Genomic DNA, 18,893 nt, shown 5'->3' with positions numbered 1-18,893 from the left:
AATCCTCAATATCTGTCAGCTACAAACCCTGAAACCTACAATAACACCTACAAGGCAGCTCACAACCATCTTCAAAGCCAATTATAGGCTATCCAAATCCTCTTGCATTGTCACAGGCCCAGACATGCCCACAGTGCACACACATACATGTAGGCAAGACATACATACACATGAAATAAACATAATTTATCTTTCAGTAATAATGGGTTTACAGGTATGTAATATACTTATGTTTAAGTTCATTCTAAGAAAGAATACAATCTAGTAGTGCTTTCTTAGTATGTCATTAAAATTATGCACCCATCACTCTGTTTTAAAAACATTTTTATCTTTAAGAAGAAACCCTAGCAATGTATTGAATCATTCCTGCATCCCTGGATGAAGTGTACTTGATCATGATGGGTGATGTTTTTAATGTGCTGCTGTATTTGTTTTGCAAGTCTTTTCTTGAGTATTTTTTCATCAATGTTTATGAAAGGAATTGGTCTGAAGTTCTCTTTCATTGTTCAGTGCTTCTTGGTTTAGGTATCAGGGTGACTGTTGCTTATACCATGAGTTTGGCAGTGTTCCTTCTGTTTCTATTTTGTGGACTAGTTTGAGGAGTATTAGCTCTTCTTTGAAGTTCTGGTAGAATTCTGCACTAAAACCATCTGGCATCTGGCCCTGGGCTTTTCAGTTGTGAGACTTTTTTTTTTTTTAGTATAGAATGGAGCTCATGGGGAGGGGAGTTAAGAGGGTAGCAGAGTCAGAGAAAGGCAGACAGAAGGAGAAAGTAGAGACATAGAGGCTGGCCATGGTCACATGGAGAGAGAGGGGAAGGGAGTGAGAGAGGGGGGGCACAAGGGGGAAGAGAGAGGCAAGAGAGCAAGAGGGTAAGAGCTGGTTGTGAGGCTTTTAATGCTTCTACTTCTTTAGGGATTATAGGACTGTTTAAATAGTTTACCTGGTCTTGATTTAACTTTGGTAAGTGGTATCTGTTTAGAAAAAGAAAGTCCATTTCATTGAGACTTTCCAACTTTGTGAATACAGGTCTTTCAATAAAACCTATTAATTCGTTGAATTTTCTGATTGTCTATTGTTATGTATCCTTTAACACTTCTGATTTTTGTTTATTTGGATACTGTCTCTATGCCTTTTAGTTTGGCTAAGGGTTTGTCTATCTTGTTGATTTTCTCAAAGAACCAGCTCTTGATTTTGTTGATCCTTTTTGTTGTTTTCTTTGTGTCTAATTGATTGAGTTCAGTCCTGATTTGGATTGTTTCCTGCTGTCTACTCCTTTTGTGTGCGTTTGCCTCTTTTACTAGAGCTTTCAGATGTAGTTTTAAATTTTTAGAATGAGGGCTTTCTAATTTCTCTAGGGAGGCCATTAGAGGTATGAACTTTCCTCTTTGCAGCACTTTTATTGTGCCCCTGAAATTTCAGGTATGTTGTGCTTTCATTTTCATTGAATTCTAGAACGTCTTTAATTTCTTTATTTCTTCCTTGACCCAGAGATCATTGAGTAGAGAGTTGTTCAGTTCCCATGAGTGTGTAGGCTTTCTGGTTTTTCTGTTGTTATTGAAGTCCACCTTTAACCTACTGTGTTCTGATAGGATGCAAGGGGTCATTTCAAATTTTTTGTATCTGAAGAGGCTTTCTTTGTGACCAATGATATGGTCAATTTTGGAGAAAGTTCCAGAAGATGATGAGAAAAAGTTACATGCTCTTGATTTGGGGTGAAATATTCTACACATAATGCTTAGGTCCATTTGATTGATAACATCTGTTAGTTTTATTATTTCTCCATTTAGTTTTTGTCTGAATGACCTGTAGATTGGTGAAAGAGAAGTGTTGAAGTCTCCCATTAATAATCTATGGGGTTTGGTGTATGCTTTAAGCTTTAATAGTGTTCTCTTACAAACGTGGTTGTCCTTGTGTTTGAAACTTAGATGTTCAGAATTGAGATATCATCTCAGTAGATTTTTCTTTTGATGAGTATGAAGCATACTCATACAGGGAAGCCTGTATGAAGTATATGAAGTATATGAAGTATACTCATACATTATGAAGGATACTCATACAGGGAAGCCTGTCTCTTTTGATTACCTTTGGTTAAAAGTCTATAATATTAGATATTAGAAGGTTTTCGTCTTGGTTTGACTCAGCTTGATACTTAGGTCTGCTTGCTTGAAAAATTTTGGTTCAGCACTGCACTCTGAGGTAATGACTATCTTTATTGCTGATGTGTGTTTCTTGTATGCACTACAATAGTGTATCTTGTTTTCACATCCATTCTATTTGCTTGTGTTTGTGTGTGTGTGTTTAATTAGAAAATTGAGTCGATTTATATTGAGAGATATTAATGACCTGTGATTGATAGTGCCTATTTTTTTTTTGAAGCTTAAAAATGAAAGCTTTATTTTCTGAGTGCTCATGAAGTTGGACATTTCATGATCTGAACTGTATCCCGGAATGGAGCTGTACAACATTTTTATAGAATGGAAACAAAAAGCAAGGGTGGGCTGTTGCATTGACCAATTTTGACATAAGGGCTTAAGCAAGGAAATTAACAAGGAAGTTAACATTGGTGACATTCTTGGCCTTATCTGGGTCACGTGTTTCAGGGTCCTTGATTTAGCTTTTGCTGTCAGGTCCCCTTCTGGACTCTGGCCCAGAATTTTAGAATGTTAAGGGAACAAAGGAGTGGGCAAGTTACACACATTAATTAAGTCAAGACAGGCAGCACACTTATGACTTATGTGCCTTAGTTTACATAAAGGGATAACAGCTGTCTTCCCTTTTTACATCCTCCACTGGCCATCAGACAAACCTGGAACACTTGAAGGAGCAGAACAGGAAGGAGTTAGCTTCTGGAGCCTAGGAACATAAACTCAGTTTTGAGCCTGTCAGCAAGGTATTCCAAGGAGTTTCTGAGATGACTGGACTCAGGAAACTGTCTCCTAACAGGGTGGCCACAGGCTGCATGTAGGATAAAAGGATACATGTAAGAGCCCTAAGTAACACAACACAATGCTGCTGAAAGCTCAGAACATTCTCAAAGGTCTCAGTAAGCTGAAAAGGTAAGAAACCTCCCGAAGTTTCTTGCCTCACATACCTGCTTCCCATCCCCATTCCTCATTGCCTCTAGGGCTTGCAGTCTATAGGCCCAGCCTGGGCTGCCTTAGGAGCATGTGGTTCAGGTCTCACCCTCGCCTCCTGGGAAGGCAGGTCACCCATGTGGCAAGCTAGTGGCTCTGACCTTGAATGCCTGTGTGGTGTTTGCCTCATGAGCCCAATCTAACAAACATGCTTGACAAATTGTTTCAAAGTAAAATGAACCCGAGTGTCCCTGTTTAAAAACAGCCTTCGGTCCTTTCTCTAACTCCTCACTTAGGACCTGGGTTCAGTTCAATAGTTGGCTGTGAGCATCAGGGTTGCAGGGAGTGAGGGGGGGGGGTGTGCAGGGAAGGAACCAGGAAGTGGGATAACATGTGAAATGTAAATAAAACAATTAAGCAATAAAAAAATTAACTCAAGTCAGTAAATCAAACAAGGAGTCTCATGAAAAAAAAACAACAATAACAGCAAGCCCACCATGTAGGCCCATCCCTGACTGCAGGGCCTGAGAGCCAGGTCTGGTCATTGATAATTCAGTTACATAGTCCTCTCCCCTCTGCCTTTATCAATATTTGATGGCAGGCTTCAGCATGCTTTTGGTGGCAAGTCCTTCTGGAGCCCCCTTCTCATGTGACAGTGATGCAACATAGGTCTCAGCAGGAGCTCACATCACAAGTCACCTCCTTCCTGAGGTCAAGGTGGCCCATGATTGGCTGGGCAGCTGTGGCTGGAGCCAAGGCATTATGTTGATGAATCCTAATGATGTGGGAAGGCCCTGGCAAGCCACCATGCAATTAGAAGCCTGTTCATGTCTGGGTGGGTTCCAGACAGAGGCAGGGCTAGGAGCAGGCAGGAGCAGGCACATCTAGGGGGACTGCTTTGCAGGTGGATGGGGGTTTTACATGGGTCATCATCTCCAAGAGAAACCCTCGGAGGGCCATTTAATTAAGTCCAGCAGCTGCTCAGAAACCATAGTCACGCCAGAGCAGTACATGATGTCTCTTTACAGGTTACAAGGAGGAGGGCACTCCCCACTACAATAGCACAGGTGGCTGCCCGCACCCTCGGAACACCAGCCTCTGTGAAGTTCATCACTATCTGCCTCCATTAAACCGCGTCTTTGGCAGTGAGGCAGCTCTGTCTGCTGACAGGGTCTGTTGGTAAATAAGGGTGTAGTGACATGTTCTGATTGGCCAGAAATGAATATACAATGTCAGTTTCTGACCTCATCTCAGATAAATAGGAGGGGGCAACAAGGCAGGAGGGTCAATTTGCGGCTGCTAGGTGTCTCTGGTCTGGATTCCTAGTCCAGAAATAACTCAGTGCCTTCAGGAGGCCAGACATGCTGGCTGTACCAGGAGCCTACGTAAAGGGTCACAGCTGACTGTGGAGCAGGCACTGTTGAACTCCACAGTTCTTTCTCTGATATAGAAATGTTCCCTGGCTTGGAGAGTCTTCCGAACTTGGATTTATTATTCTATAGGAAAGAAGCCTGACATTCTGTTGGCTCAGACCAAGGTACTTGTTTTAGGGCCAGAGACCTGAGCTTACTTCTCTTGATGTTGGCACCCAGACCTGGCTCACTCACATAGATGGGAGTGCCCCAAGACCTTCTCAGGACACAGGGAGACCCTACAAGGGACTCCATTTCATGCTCATTAACCTGGACTGGCCAGACCATTCACAGATGGCTTGATCCATTCGCTCTACCTCTACCTATGGTAAGTTCAGCATACTGAAGAGAACTGGGGTTTTTCTCATCCACTGGCAGCTGTGTGCTCCTCCGGATGGGCAGGTAGGGTAGAAGAGGGAGCTGGCAAAAATCTTGGAGTCAGGTGCCCTTCTCTGGTTCTTCATGATGGTCCTGCGACACTGTGAGTCACTTCATGTTCTTGTGCTATTTGCTCCTATTTATATTTGGTTTTTTTTTCTTTTATTTTTTTCTTTCTTTCTTCTTTTTTCCAGTGGCATTATTTTTTTTTTGTGGTCCAATATCTATTGACAAATTCAGACAGTGCTTAATAAAACTTTAGTTAGGTCACTGTACAAATTCCTGATAAAATTTGCATATTCACCTTCCGTTTATTTTTTTGTAGAACATGATTATAATATTTACAACTGTCAATATTCAACATTAAAGATAATTTTAAAGACATATTTTGTTATTATGTCTCCATTGTCATTTCTGATTTTATTAATTTGGATACTGTCTCTGTGCCTTCTTGTTAGTCTGCCTAAGTGTTTATCTATCTTGTTGATATTCTCAAAGAACCAGCTCCTGGTTTGGTTGATACTTTGTATAGATCTTTTTCTTTTCTTTTTTTTTTAAGATTTATTTACTTATTATATTATTTAGTACATTGTAGCTGTCCTCAGACACTCCAGAAGAGGGCATCAGATTTCGTTATGGATGGTTGTGAGCCACCATGTGGTTGCTGGGATTTGAACTCAGGACCTTTGGAAGAGCAGTCAGTGCTCTTAACCACTGAGCCATCTTGCCAGCCCTGCTCCTTTTCTTCCTATTTGGTTGATTTCTGCCCTGAGTTTGATTCATTCCTGCCTTCATCTCCTGTTGGGTGTATTTTCTTCTTTTTGTTCTAGAGCTTTCAGTTGTACTGTCAAGCTGTAAGCTCTCTTCAGTTTCTTCATGGAGGCACTTAAAGCTTTGACTTTTCCTCTTAAAATTGCATTCTGTGTCCAATAAGTTTTGTTGTGATATGTCTTCATTTTCACTAACTTCTAAAAAGCCTTTAATTTCTTATTTCTTCCTTGACCAAGTTATCACTGAGTAGAGTCTTGTTCAGCTTCCATGTGTATGTGTGCTTTCTGTTTTTTGTTGTTGCTATTGTTGTTGTTGTTGTTATTTAAGACCAACCTTAGTACATGGTGATCTGATAGGGTGCATGAGATTATTTCATTCTTTTTGTGTCTGTTGAGGCCTGTTTTGTGACCATTTATATGGTCAGTTTTGGAGAAGGTACCATGAGGTACTGAGAAGAAGGTATGTTCTTTTGCTTTAGGATGAAATGCTCTATACATATCTGTTAGAACCATTTCTACTGTTAGTTTCACTGTACCTCTGTTTACTTTCTGTTTCCATCATCAGTCCATTGCTAAGAGTATCCCACTATTATTGTGTGGGGTATGATGTGTGCTTTGAACTTTAGCAAAGTTTCTTTTGTGAATGTAGTTGCTTTTGCATCTTGGAGCATAGATGTTCAGAATTGAGAGTTCATCTTGGTGGATTTTTCCTTTGACCGGTATGAAGTGTCTTTCCTTGTCTTTTTTGATAACTTTTGGTTAAAAATTGATTTTATTCAGTATTACGATGGCTAGTCCATCTTCTTTCTTGGGACCAATTGCTTGGAAAATTGTTTTCCAATATTTTACTCTGAGGTTGTGTCTCTCTTTGTCACTGAGGTGTGTTTCCTGTAGGAAGCAAAATGCTGGATCCTGTTTCTATATCTAGCCTGCTCACCTATGTCTTCTGGGGGGAATTGAGTCCATTTATGGTAAGAGTTATTGATTAAAAGTAATTGTTACATCCTGTTATTTTTGTTGTTGGAGGTGGAATTATGTTTCTGTGGATATCTTCTTTTGGGTTTGTTGAATGATTGCTTTCTTGCTTTTTCTAGGGTGTAGTTTCCCTCCTAGTTTTGGAGTTTTCCATCTATTATTCTTTGTACAGCTGGTTTTATGGAAAGATATGGTGTAAATTTGGTTTGTCATGGAATATCTTCGTTTCTCCATCAATGGTATTTGAGAGTTCTGCTGGTAAAGTAGCCTAGGCTGGCATTTTTGTTCTCTTAGGGACTGTATGATATCTGCCTAGGATTTTTCTACCTTTCAGTCTCTGGTGAGAAGTCTGGTGTAATTCTGATAGGTCTGCCTTTATACGTTACTTGACATTTTTCCCTTACTGCTTTTAATATTCTGTCTTTATTTAGTCTATTTATTGTTCTAATTATTATGTGTCAGGAGGAATTTCTTTTTTGGTCCAATCTATTTGGAGTTCTGTCGGCTTCTGGTATGTTCATGGGCATCTCTTTCTTTAAATTAGGGAAGTTTTCTCCTATAATTTTGTTGAAGATATTTACTGGCCCTTTAAGTTGGGAATCTTCACATTCTTCTATACCTATTATCCTTAAGTTTGGTCTTTTCATTGTGTCCTAGATTTCCTGGATGTTTTGGATTAGGAACTTTTTGCATTTTGCATTTTCTTTGACTGTTGTGTCAATGTTTCCTATTGTCTTTTTCTGCACCTGAGATTCTCTTCTCTAGTTCTTGTATTTTGTTGGTGATGCTTGCATCTATAACTCATGACCTCTTTCCTAGGTGCTCTATCTCCAAGGTTGTCTCTCTTTGTGATTTCTTTATTGTTTCTACTTCCATTTTTAGATCCTGGATGATGGTTTTGTTCAATTTCTTCCCCTGTTTGTTGTATTTTCCTGTAATTCTTTAAGGGATTTTTATGTTTCCTCTTAAAGGACTTCTGTTTAATTGTGTTTTCCTGTATTTTTAAAGGAGTTACTTACATCCTTCTTAAAGTCCTCTATCATCATCATGAGATGTGATTTTAAATCAGAGACTTGCTTTTGTGGTGTGTTGGGGTATCCAGGGCTCGCTGTAGTGGGAGAACTGGGTTCTGATGATGCCAAGTAGGCTTGGTTTCTGTTGCTTATGTTTTTGCCCTTGCCTCTTGACATCTGGTTATCTCTGGCGCTAGCTGGTCTCACTGTCTCTGACTGTGACTTGTCCCTCCTGCTAGCCTGTGTGTCAGTACTCCTGGGAGACCAGGTCTCTCTGAGAGGAATTTGGGTATGAAAAGCTGTGGCACAGTGTCAGCTCCTGGGTGCAGACAGAAACCAGAAGGACCTGTCCATGGCTGTTCTTCCGATCCTGTGTCCTGAGGGTTCTGGGCAGGTCCCTCCAGTCTTACCTGTGCTCACAGGTATGTCTGCACTCCAGTGCTACCCACACTATCCCTGCGGTATTTGACTATCAGCTATGTGCATTTCTCATGGATGATTCTCAAGCTGTGGGGAATTCCTATGGATGATTGATAGGATATAGGTTTTTCCTCAAGATGATTGCCAGGTTGGGGGTGTGCCATGTGTATAACTAACAGGCTGTAGCTATTTTCTGTGGATGGTTGATAGGTTATGGGCTTTTCCTATGAAGACTGAAAGGTTGTGGGTATTTGCTATGGATAATTGACAAGCTGTAATTGTTACGTATGCCTGATAGGCTGTGGGAATGTCCTAAGGATAATTGTCATGATCTGGGTATATCCTATGAATGATTGAAAGTCTGTGGGAATTTCCTGTGAATGACTAACAAGCTGTGGGTATACATTGTGGGTAAATGACAGGATTTGGGTACTTTCTATACATGATTGACAGGCTGTGGACATTTCCTATGGATGATTTGCAGGCAGCGGCCATTTACTATAGATGAGTGACAGGCTGTGGACATATCCTGTGGATGACTGAAAGGCTGTGCATGTTTCCTGTGTGTATTGAAAAGTTGTAGATGTGTACTATGTATGGTTGGCAGGCTTTGGGTATTTCCTGTGAATGATTGACAGGGTATAGGCATTTCCTATTGAAGATTAACCGATTGTGGGCTTGTCCTTTGGACGAGTGACAGGGTTGGTATGTGTTTACTGTGGATGATTGACAGTCTGTGGCCAGGACATGTGGTTGAATGACAGGCTGTTGGCATTGCCTATGAATGATTGACAGGCTCTGAGATATCCTAGGAAAGATTGACAGGCTGTGGGTGTTTCCATTGGATGACTGACAGGCTATAGGAGTTTCCAATGCACAAATGACAGGCTTTGAACACTTTGTATGCAAAACTGTTTAGTTGTGGGCATGTCCTATAGATGATTAACAGACCATGGCCATTTTTTATGCATGATTGACAGGCTGTAGGAATTTTCTGTGGATGACTGGCAGGCTGTGATTATTTCTTCTGGTTGACTCTCAGGATTTGTGAGTTGCTTGTAGATAACTGACAGGCTGGGGACGTTTCCAGTGAATGGTTGACAGGACTTGGGCACTTCTTATGGATGACTGCCAGCCTGTGGGCTTTTCCTATGAATAATTAACAGGCTGTGGGGGGTTGTTGCACAGATTTTGATAAGCTGTGTGTGTCCTGTGGATGACTGACAGGCTTTGGGTCTTGCATAGGAATGACCTATAGATGCAATTCTACAGATCTCTTGAATCTATATAAATTTTTGATAACAAATGAAAATCTAAACCCTAAGTCATCATTACTTTGATTTTTTTTCATTTCTTTTGTTCTATGCCCATGAGTAGTGTTTCCATACCTCACTACCAGCAGGAGAACAACACACTCCTAAGGTAATAGATAAAGTGTCCATGGTAATCCAGGTGCTAAATGTTAGCAAAGCAGGACCTCATGCTTTGCCATAAAATCCTCAGTGTGCCCCTGGACCAGTACCAAAATTGGGTAAATATCCCTACAAAGTGATAACCTATGCTTGATATTCAAAAGACTTTAAGCAAAATGAAACTAGGGTTCCAAAGAGTATGGCTCGTTCCATTTCATAATATAAATTTATAGAGTGTGTTAAACTTGACTGGGAAGAGGAACATAAAGATATAAGAATAGGAAGATCTGGAGAGATAGTAGAATCTACATTCTACACAGTAGCTATGTAAGTTATGTGTGGGAAATAAATGGACTGACAAAATGAAAAACTACAGTTGGACAGTTCAGTGTTTTTAAAGAAAACATTCAATGAGCAAAAGAATATCTGGAAACTAAAATTTATAATTTATTCTTATATTATCTATATCAAGCTCCAAAGTAAAGAATAATTAGCCCCTTAGAGCTACAAAATGATCTAGAAGCAAGGGGACTACAGAAAATCTACAGTTGTGTGATTGGTTCCCCTTCATAACCTAGTGCAGAATAAGAATAGGAATAAGAATAAGGGGCTAGGGTGGTCGGTAAAACTCAACTGGTAAAACACTTGCCCTGAAATCCTGAGTGAAGATGTGGGATCCCCAAAGCTTACTTGCCTGCAAGTCTGAGAGTCAGTGTGCTTCAAGAGAGTAAATCAACCACACCAGGGTTTTGGGTGAGTGAACATGTCTTTAAAACTGAGGGACCCAGAACACATAATGTGGCAGAAGAGAACTGCCAAGCGGCAAATCCTCTGACCACCACACACTTAATTCCTCATGTGTGGGACACAGGAAAATGAGAGGAAGACAGTGTCAGTCTCTGTCCTTCACATGTGTATCAATGCACACACCACATGTGCACAAGGTGAATATGGGGGAGCAGGGTCATGGTTACAGTTCAAAATGTCTTCATTTGGTCCATTAGCCAACACGAGACATATTGACGGAATGTTTCTTAGTTATATTTTTGCATTAAAGTTGACAATAGACCTTATGATAAAACTTTCCGTATTATCTATAACATCGTATAAGTAACATAAATATTATGGAGAGATGGCTTGGTAGTTAAGCGATCTAGTTTTGTTTGTAGTGCATTGAGTTTTGAGTGCTATTACCCACATGGCAGCTCACAACTGTCCATAACTCCAATTCCAGAGCATTCCCCACTCAATTCTACCACATAGTGCATAGAAAACACATAGCAGCAAAATACTCCTCTATATAAATCTACAAAAGTTAAGCATATACAACAAAGTAAAATGTATGTAGTTTCTTTAACTAAGTCATGTTAAAGTATCCAATACAGTACTTCAAAAGAGACAATGGAAAAGTATTTATAAACTAACTGAATTTTTTGGTTTTCTTTCCTTATAGAAGGCCTAGGAGCTGATGTCTTAAAGTATGCATGTCTAGGTGCCCAGGACCCTAAAGCAGGTAAATAATCTAGTGAGGCTCAGTATAAAAGAGCCTAAGGGAAGCAGAAAACTGCCCTGACCAGGGGCACAAGTTCCTTCCAGTCAGAACCAGCACCCTGTCACCTAGGGAGCAGAGTTGGCAGACACCACCATGGTTGCTAGAGGACTCTCCACTCGATCTTAGGATCATTGGTGAGTGGAACACAACATCCGTTCCAATCCAATCGTGCGGGACCTTACACAGCAGAAGGGAAGTAGAAAACCGGCCTGACCAGGGGCACAAATCCCTTCTGGTCAGTGCCAGCACCCAGTCACCTAGGGCGTGGAGTCTGTGGACAGCCCCACAGTCCCCAGAGGACTCTCCACGTGATCTTAGGATCACTGACTGCATGGCAACACCACTTCCAGGCACTGTAACACGTGCAGGATCTCAGGACAACAGGATCTCAGGATATCCTAAGGTGGGTCACACCAGTATTTCAGGGTCTCAGAGGAAGCTTGACTGCCAAAAACTCTGACACACCCAGAATCTCAGGTTAACAAGAGTCCACAATCAAAGGATCACAGAGAAAGCTGGACTCTGAGGAGTCCTGAATCAACTGGGATTATAGGAAGGACATATTCCAATCAGATATACTGAGGGCAGCAAGCACTTGAGATAATCAGATGGCAGGAGGCAAGCTTAAGAACAGAAGCAACAGAAACCAAGGTTACTTGGCATCATCAGAACCAAACTCTCCCACCGTAGCAAGTCCTGGATACACCATCACACCAGAAAAACAAGACATGGATCTAAAGTCACTTCTCATGATGATGATGGAGGACTTTAAGAAGGAAATACAGGAAAACACAGGTAAACAGCTAGAAGCCTTTAAAGAGGAAATGCAAATACCCTTAGAGAGTTACAGGAAACACTAACAAACAGGTGATGGAATTGAACAAAACCATCCAGGATCTAAAAATAAAAGTAGAAACAATAAAAAACAAAAGCACACAAAGGGAGAGAGCTCTGGAGATAGAAACACTAGGAAAGAAATCAGGAACCATAGATGTGAGCATCAACAACAGAATACAAGACAGACAGAATCTCAGGTGCAGAAGATTCCATAGAAAACATGACACAACAATCAAAGAAATTACAAAATGCAAAAAGATGCTAATTCTAAAGATCAAGGAAATCCAGGACACAGTGAGAAAACCAAACCTACAGATAATAGTAGTAGATGAGAATGAAGATTTTCAACTTAAAGGACCAGCAAATATCTTCAACAGAATTATAAAAGAAAACTTCCCTGACCTAAAGGAAGAGATGCCCATGAACATACAAGAAGCCTACAGAACTCCAAATAGATTGGAGCAGAAAAAGAATTTCTCCTGACACATAATAATCAGAACAACAAATGGACTAAACTAAGACAGAATATTAAAAGGAGAAAGGGAAAAAGGTCTAGTAACATATAAAGGCAGGCCTATTAGAATTACTCCAGACTTCTCACCAGAGACCATGAAAGCCAGAAGATCCTGAACAGTTGTTATACAGACACTAATAGAACACCAATGCCAGCCCAGGTTACCATACCCAACAAAACTCTCATAAACTATGAATGGAGAAACCAAAGTATTCCATGACAAAACCAAATGCACACAAATCCAGCCCTTCAAAGGATAATAATGGGAAAACACCAATACAAGGACAGAAACTACGCCCTAGAAAAAGCTAGAAAGTAATCCTTCAACAAACCTAAAAGAAGACAGCCCCAAGAACAGAATCTCAACTCTAACAATAAAAATAACAGGAAGCAACAATTACTTTTCCTTAATATCTCTTAATATCAATGGACTCAATTCCCCAATAAAAAGACATAGACTAACAGACTGCCTACACAAACAGGACCCAACATTTTGCTGCTTACATGAAATCCATCACAGGGAAAAAAAAACAGACACTACCTCAGAGTGCAAGGCTGGAAAACAATTTTCCAAGCAAACGGTCTAAAAAACAAGCTGGAGTAGCCATTCTAATATCGAATAAAATCGACTTCCAACCCAAAGTTATCAAAAAAGACAAGGAGGGGCACTTCATACTCATCAAAGGTAAAATTTTCCAAGATGAACTCTCATTTCTGAATATCTATGCTCCAAATGCAAGGGCAGCCACATTCATTACAGAAACTTTAGTAAAGCTCACAGGACACATTGCACCTCACACAATAATAGTGGGAGACTTCAACACCCCCACTCTCATCAATGGACAGATCCTGGAAACAGAAACTAAACAGAGACACATTGAAACTAACAGAAGTTATGAAAGAAATGGATTTAACAGATATCTACAGAACATTTTATCCTAAAACAAAAGGATATACCTTCCTCTCAGCACCTCATGGTACCTCCTCCAAAATTGATCATATAATTGGTCACAAAACAAGCCTCAACAGATACCAAAATATTGAAATTGTCCCATGCATCCTATCAGATCACCATGGACTAAGGCTGATCTTCAATAACAACATAAATAATTCAAAGCCAGCATTCACATGGAAACTGAATAACACTCTCTTCAACGATACCTTGGGCAGTGAAGAAATAAAGAAAGAAATTAAAGACTTTTTAGAGTTGAATGAAAATGAAGCCACAACATACCCAAACTTATGGGACCCAATGAAAGCACTCCTGAGAGGAAAATTCATAGCTTTGAGTGCCTCCAAAAAGAAACTAGAGAGAGCACACACTAGCAGCTTGACAGCACACCTAAAAGCTCTAGAACAAAAGGAAGCAAATTCACCCAAGATGGGTAGAGGGCAGGAAATAATCAAACTCAGGGGCAAAAATCAACCAAGTAAAAACAAGAAGAACTATAGGAGTTTATAAGTTTGTTTTTTCTAATGCTGGGACTCAAATCCGAAGCTTTGCAGACTAGACAATTACCCATAAGCTGTGTCCCCAGCCCTTGGCATCCGTGCGTTTTAATTCTACAAAGCTACTGGGAAAAACTGAGAGTCTTTATAAGAAAGGATCTTGGGGAAACTCCAGAAAGATGAACTATCGCTCATTGGCGCCATGACTTTGAGTGAGTAAAGAGACTCTTCTGGGCCTCCCTGTGTTTCTCTATAAAGCAGACGTAGGCAGCAACACACTAGAATCAGCTTCCTTGGAGTCCTGAGAGAGTTAAGTGAGATAATATGTGGGTGGTGGACGCTGTGGTGTGGTGTGCCTCAACTTCCACACATTCCTCCTCTCCCCCTCTCTGTGACCAGCCTGCTGCCAGGAGACAGTGTTAAGCTACCTGCTACAGAAAACTTCCGGAAGTTTTAGTTGCACCTCCTTCCGAAGGAGCCTGTGGCAGTGATGGAGCAGTGAAAGAGTGTGAAAGCCTGCCCTAAACTCAGGCTACCCAGAGATCTTTGAGGCTGTCTGGGCTCTTGCTTGATGCTATGCTGAGTCACAGCTAAGCCTCTGCTTCTTCCCACCCCTGGTAGCTGCTGATTGCTTCCCCGGGGTATGGCTCCCAAACATCCCCCCCTTGCTCACTTGCAAACTCCCACCATGCCCATCTAGCTGCTGCAAGGACAACACAGGCTGACATTGAGAGCTGAGACAAGGCTGGGGCACATAAGGATCACTGTTTTTAACTGTGTCTTGTCGGACCCAAAGTGAGATAAAACAGAGCTCAGGGGGCCTCCGAGTCTTGGAATCAAGTAATGTCTCGATCCAAGTTTGCCTTAGAAGTGAAGACTTCTGGGAAGGTCTTAGAACAGTGGTTCTAAGGTCCCAACCTGTGGGTTGCACCCCTTATGCCCCTCTCCCCCAACCCCAACGCCATCATATATCAGGCAACAGGAGTTGCCTAAGACCATCCTGCATATCAGATATTTACATTTTGACTCGAAACAGTGGGACAATTACAATTATGAAGTAGCAACAAAAATAATTTTATTGTTGGCAGGGAAGGGTCGTCACAAGGTGAAGAACTGTATTAAAGGGTCATAGCATTAGGAAGGTTGAGGAGCACGGGCCTAGGCTAAGTGGATGAAGCAGAGCCTGGGGGTGTGCTGCCTCCTCAGGAGAGCCCTGCCCAACTCCCTGATATGGACAGAATGGAGATAGACCTGAGGGCAGCTCTGCTCCTCTTGGCCCGGAAACCATCCCACAGAGACTGGTGAAAAGGAAGACTGTGTGACTTCCTGTCTCACTTCTTTCTACATGTGTATTTTTCCCATTTATTCTCCCACTCTCACTCATGCATACAAACTCATGCACGTGAAGGTCAGTTCTCTCTCTCCTCTCCTCTCCTCTTCTCTCTCTCTCTCTCTCTCTCTCTCTCTCTCTCTCTCTCTCTCTCTCTCTCTGCCATGTGAGTTCCAGGAATCAAACTCAGGTCATCAGACTCAGCAGCAGAGCGCCTTGACCAACTGAGCCATCCTGCTGGTCCCCTGAAGTTTCCAGTTTAATATGAACTCTCCAGATGACCTATGCTCCTACAGTTCAGTGCAGTCCTAGAGCAAGAACAGCTTGGGGAGGCGGAGAGGCAAGACTTAGAGCAGATGTCAAGAACAGCTCCTAGCCACAGGGGCAGGATGTGAAGCTTCCAATGAAACTTTCCAGTGCTCAGCTTCTACAAAAGTATCTGTAGCATTGTGTGTAGGAGAGAATAAATGTAACAACAACAGCAACAAAGGGTAGAGAGGTAGAACCACTGCTGCATTGACAGAAACAAATGAGCAGGAGATTCCAGAAAAAAATGTAGGTGATTTGTTTGGGCAGGAACTTGTACAACATGAGAACAGTCTTGAGAGGAAGTCATGAAATTATGGATTCTGTCCCTGAGTCCCAGACCAAAGAGTTTAAATTTTTTCTCTGACAATGACAGTACATTTGCAGGCACTCTAAAACACAAAGTATCATTTGGATGATGAAGCCACAACCTCACCTTTGGACAAGGTGCCTTGCTTGATTGGGCTGATCAGCCAGAAGGCAAAGACCAGTGTCTTCTCTTCTAAGTGAAAGCCAGAACACACACACAGGTTTGGGGAAGCCAGAAGGCCCCCAGTTGGAAGAAGGCAAGAAGCTGGAACTGTTTTCCCCCAAGCAGCTGTGGCGTACGAGCACTTGGATTTGGTTTGATTATTTAAATAGAATGTGCCTCTCTCTGTCTCTCCTTGTTTTATATCAACATCTGAGGTGGCCACAACAGTATCCAAATTACCCAGGTACTTGCTCTGCAAACAGCAGACTTTCAGCCACGAGCCACAGCTGGAAAGCCCGTCTTGATGTGGAATTCTCAGCTGTAAAAGAATCCAGATGTTCTAAGATGATTTGGGGGGGATGCCAAAAGGATGCCAGATTTTTACAAAGACCTGCCAAGTCTTGATGTGTGCTCCTTAGGAACCATTCTGGAAGAGATGCTGGGAAATGCACCCCCCCGCCACTCCCCCTCTACCCCCCCCCCCAAGCAAGATATTCGTGAGAAAGGAAGACAGAGTTGGGTGGACAGAGGAGCTGAGCCTCAATGTTGTAGCCACTGAGGTCTAAGCCAGTTCTACAGGAGCTGGGGAGGCTCCAAACTGTGAGGAGGGGGTCCTTAGTACCACCTGTGTCAGCTTTACTCACTACAGGCTCTCATCTAAGACAGTGGTTGGAGTTTTAACACAGCTCCTCCTGTTGTGAGGACTCTCAACCATAAAATTATCTTGTTGCGGTTCTCTCGACAGCTGTCCCTCTTTATAAGTTGGCACTCCGTAAGGATGAAGCCATGTTCAGCTCCAGTGCCAAGACTGTGAAGCCAAATGGGGAGAAGCCGGATGAGTTCCAAGTCTGGCATCTCTCAGGTGCTGCTCGAGCTGGAGATGAACGCAGATGTCAAGGCTCTGCTGCAGGAAGTCAACATCACCACAACCAAGGAAATTGAAGTTGGTGGTGGTCGGAAAGCTACCATAATTTTTGTACCAGTTCCTCAGTTTTAAGTCTTTCCAGAAAATTCATGTCAGGCTAGTTCGTGAATTGGAGAAAAAATTCAGTGGGAAGCAAATAGTGTTCATTGCTCAGAGGAGGATTCTGCCCAAGCCAACCTGGAAAATCCGTATGAAAAATAAGCAGAAGCGCCCCAGAAACCACACCCTGACAGTAGTGCATGACAGCAGACTTGGTCTTCCCAAGTGAAATTGTGGGTAGAGGATCTGTGTGAAACTGGATGGCAGCCGGCTCATAAAAGTTCATTTAGACAAAGCACAGCAGAACAACTAGGAGCACAAGGTTGGAACTTTTTCTGGTGTGTACAAGAAGCCCACAGGCAAGGATGTTAATTCGGAATTCCCAGAGTTTCAGTTGTAAAGAAAATGACTGATAAAGTGTCATTCATAGTATTAGAAGAACTATCTTGTTGCTGCTTCATAACTGTAAATCTGCTACTGCTATAAATCATAATGTAATATCTGATATGCAGGATAGCAGACCCCAAGAGGATCACTACCCACAGGTTAAGAATCTAGGATTTTCAAGTGTCCACTAGCTGACCGCAATGCCCACCAAATGACTGCCTCAGCTACAGAGAAATGGATACACGCCCGGAGAAGGGAACTGGACAAAGACCCCTATCATAGCTAGCTTCAGTTGTCAACTTGGCACAAGCTTGGAGTCCCCTGAAAGGGGGAACCTTAACTAAAGAACTGCCCCTATCAGATCGGCCAGTTGTCATGTCTGTGGAAGAAACATTTCTTAATTTCTAATTGGTGCGAGAGGGCTCAGACCACTGTAGGCAGTGCCAACCTTGGGCACATTCTCCTGGGCTGTATAAGAAAGCTGTCGGAGTGAGCCACATAGAGCAAGCCAGTAAACATTCCTCCATGGTCTTTGTTTCCATTCCTGCCTCTGTGTTCCAGCCTTGAGTTCTTGCACAAGCTTCCTTTGATGGTAGACTGTGACCCACAACCCAAATTAATCCTTCCCTCTCCTAAGTTGTTTTTTTGATGAGTGTTTTATCACAGGAACAGAGGAGCAAACTAAAGGACCTACAACCATTGGAACCGCTGGTCAGCCTCCTGACCCAGGAATTCTCAAAGCACTTGGACTCTATAGCCAGTGCTGGATTCAAGGATAGACCCACGCAGGAGAGAACACTGCTACATCTAGCATGGCTCTGGGGACATGGCCCTGACTGGGGTGGCAAGAGAATGAAAAACACAAACAAATCCAGAAGCAGAAAAGCCAAGGTTGGGTGGTCTGAGCTCTCAGTTGAAGAAACTTCAGCACATAATGGAAACATGTTTTTATTATATAAACAGAGAGGCAGGGTGAGTGCATATGGCTGAACAAGGAAGTGGGGTTAGTAGGTACAGATAAACAAAGGAGACAGGGTGTATGGTATACAGCTGGATCAAGTAGACAGGTTTACCTAATCTTAGTAGGAATGGTCTTTATAGGGGAACAGTCTTCAGACTATAAATATCCAGGGAGAGAAAGCTACAGTGGACATTTCCTGTGCACACTCTCAATATCTACATTTGGTCCAGAGGAAGGCTTTGCCATTTTCCTCTGAGCCTCTCCCCTTAGAGGAGACATTGCCATTTTCTCCATAGGTCTGAGATTCTGAGGTCTGTGACAACATGTCTTTATCTGATGTCAACAATACACATTCACTGAGACTCTAGGCTTTCTCCGCCACTTCTTACATGATACCTAGTTCAATTCACTAAGTATGGCCTCTGATGTCTTCTGGATCAGAAAGGACATCCAAAGTGAGGAGTTGACTGTTAGATCATGCGACCCGGAACCTACGAGCAGCCACAAAACCCAGCTAGAAGCCCAACAGTCTCTAGAGCAGTGGTCCTCAACCTTCCTAATGCTGTAGCCTTTTAATACAGTTCCTCATGTTGTGGTGACCCCCAGCCATAACATTATTTTATTACTACTTCATACAGTACATTTGCTGCTGTTATGAATCACA

The 18,893-nt window shown here is 42.1% G+C and overlaps 1 pseudogene; it reads left to right on the top strand.

Moving 5' to 3' along the window:
* Positions 1–16,431: 16,431 nt before the first annotated feature.
* Positions 16,432–18,148, top strand: Gm21112 (annotated as a pseudogene).
* The last annotated feature ends 745 nt before the right edge of the window (positions 18,149–18,893 follow it).

This window comes from Mus musculus, chromosome 8 (genome assembly GCF_000001635.26).
Source record: "Mus musculus strain C57BL/6J chromosome 8, GRCm38.p6 C57BL/6J".
In the NCBI taxonomy this organism is placed as follows: domain Eukaryota; kingdom Metazoa; phylum Chordata; class Mammalia; order Rodentia; family Muridae; genus Mus; species Mus musculus.
This window is presented reverse-complemented; position numbering and strand designations above follow the sequence as displayed.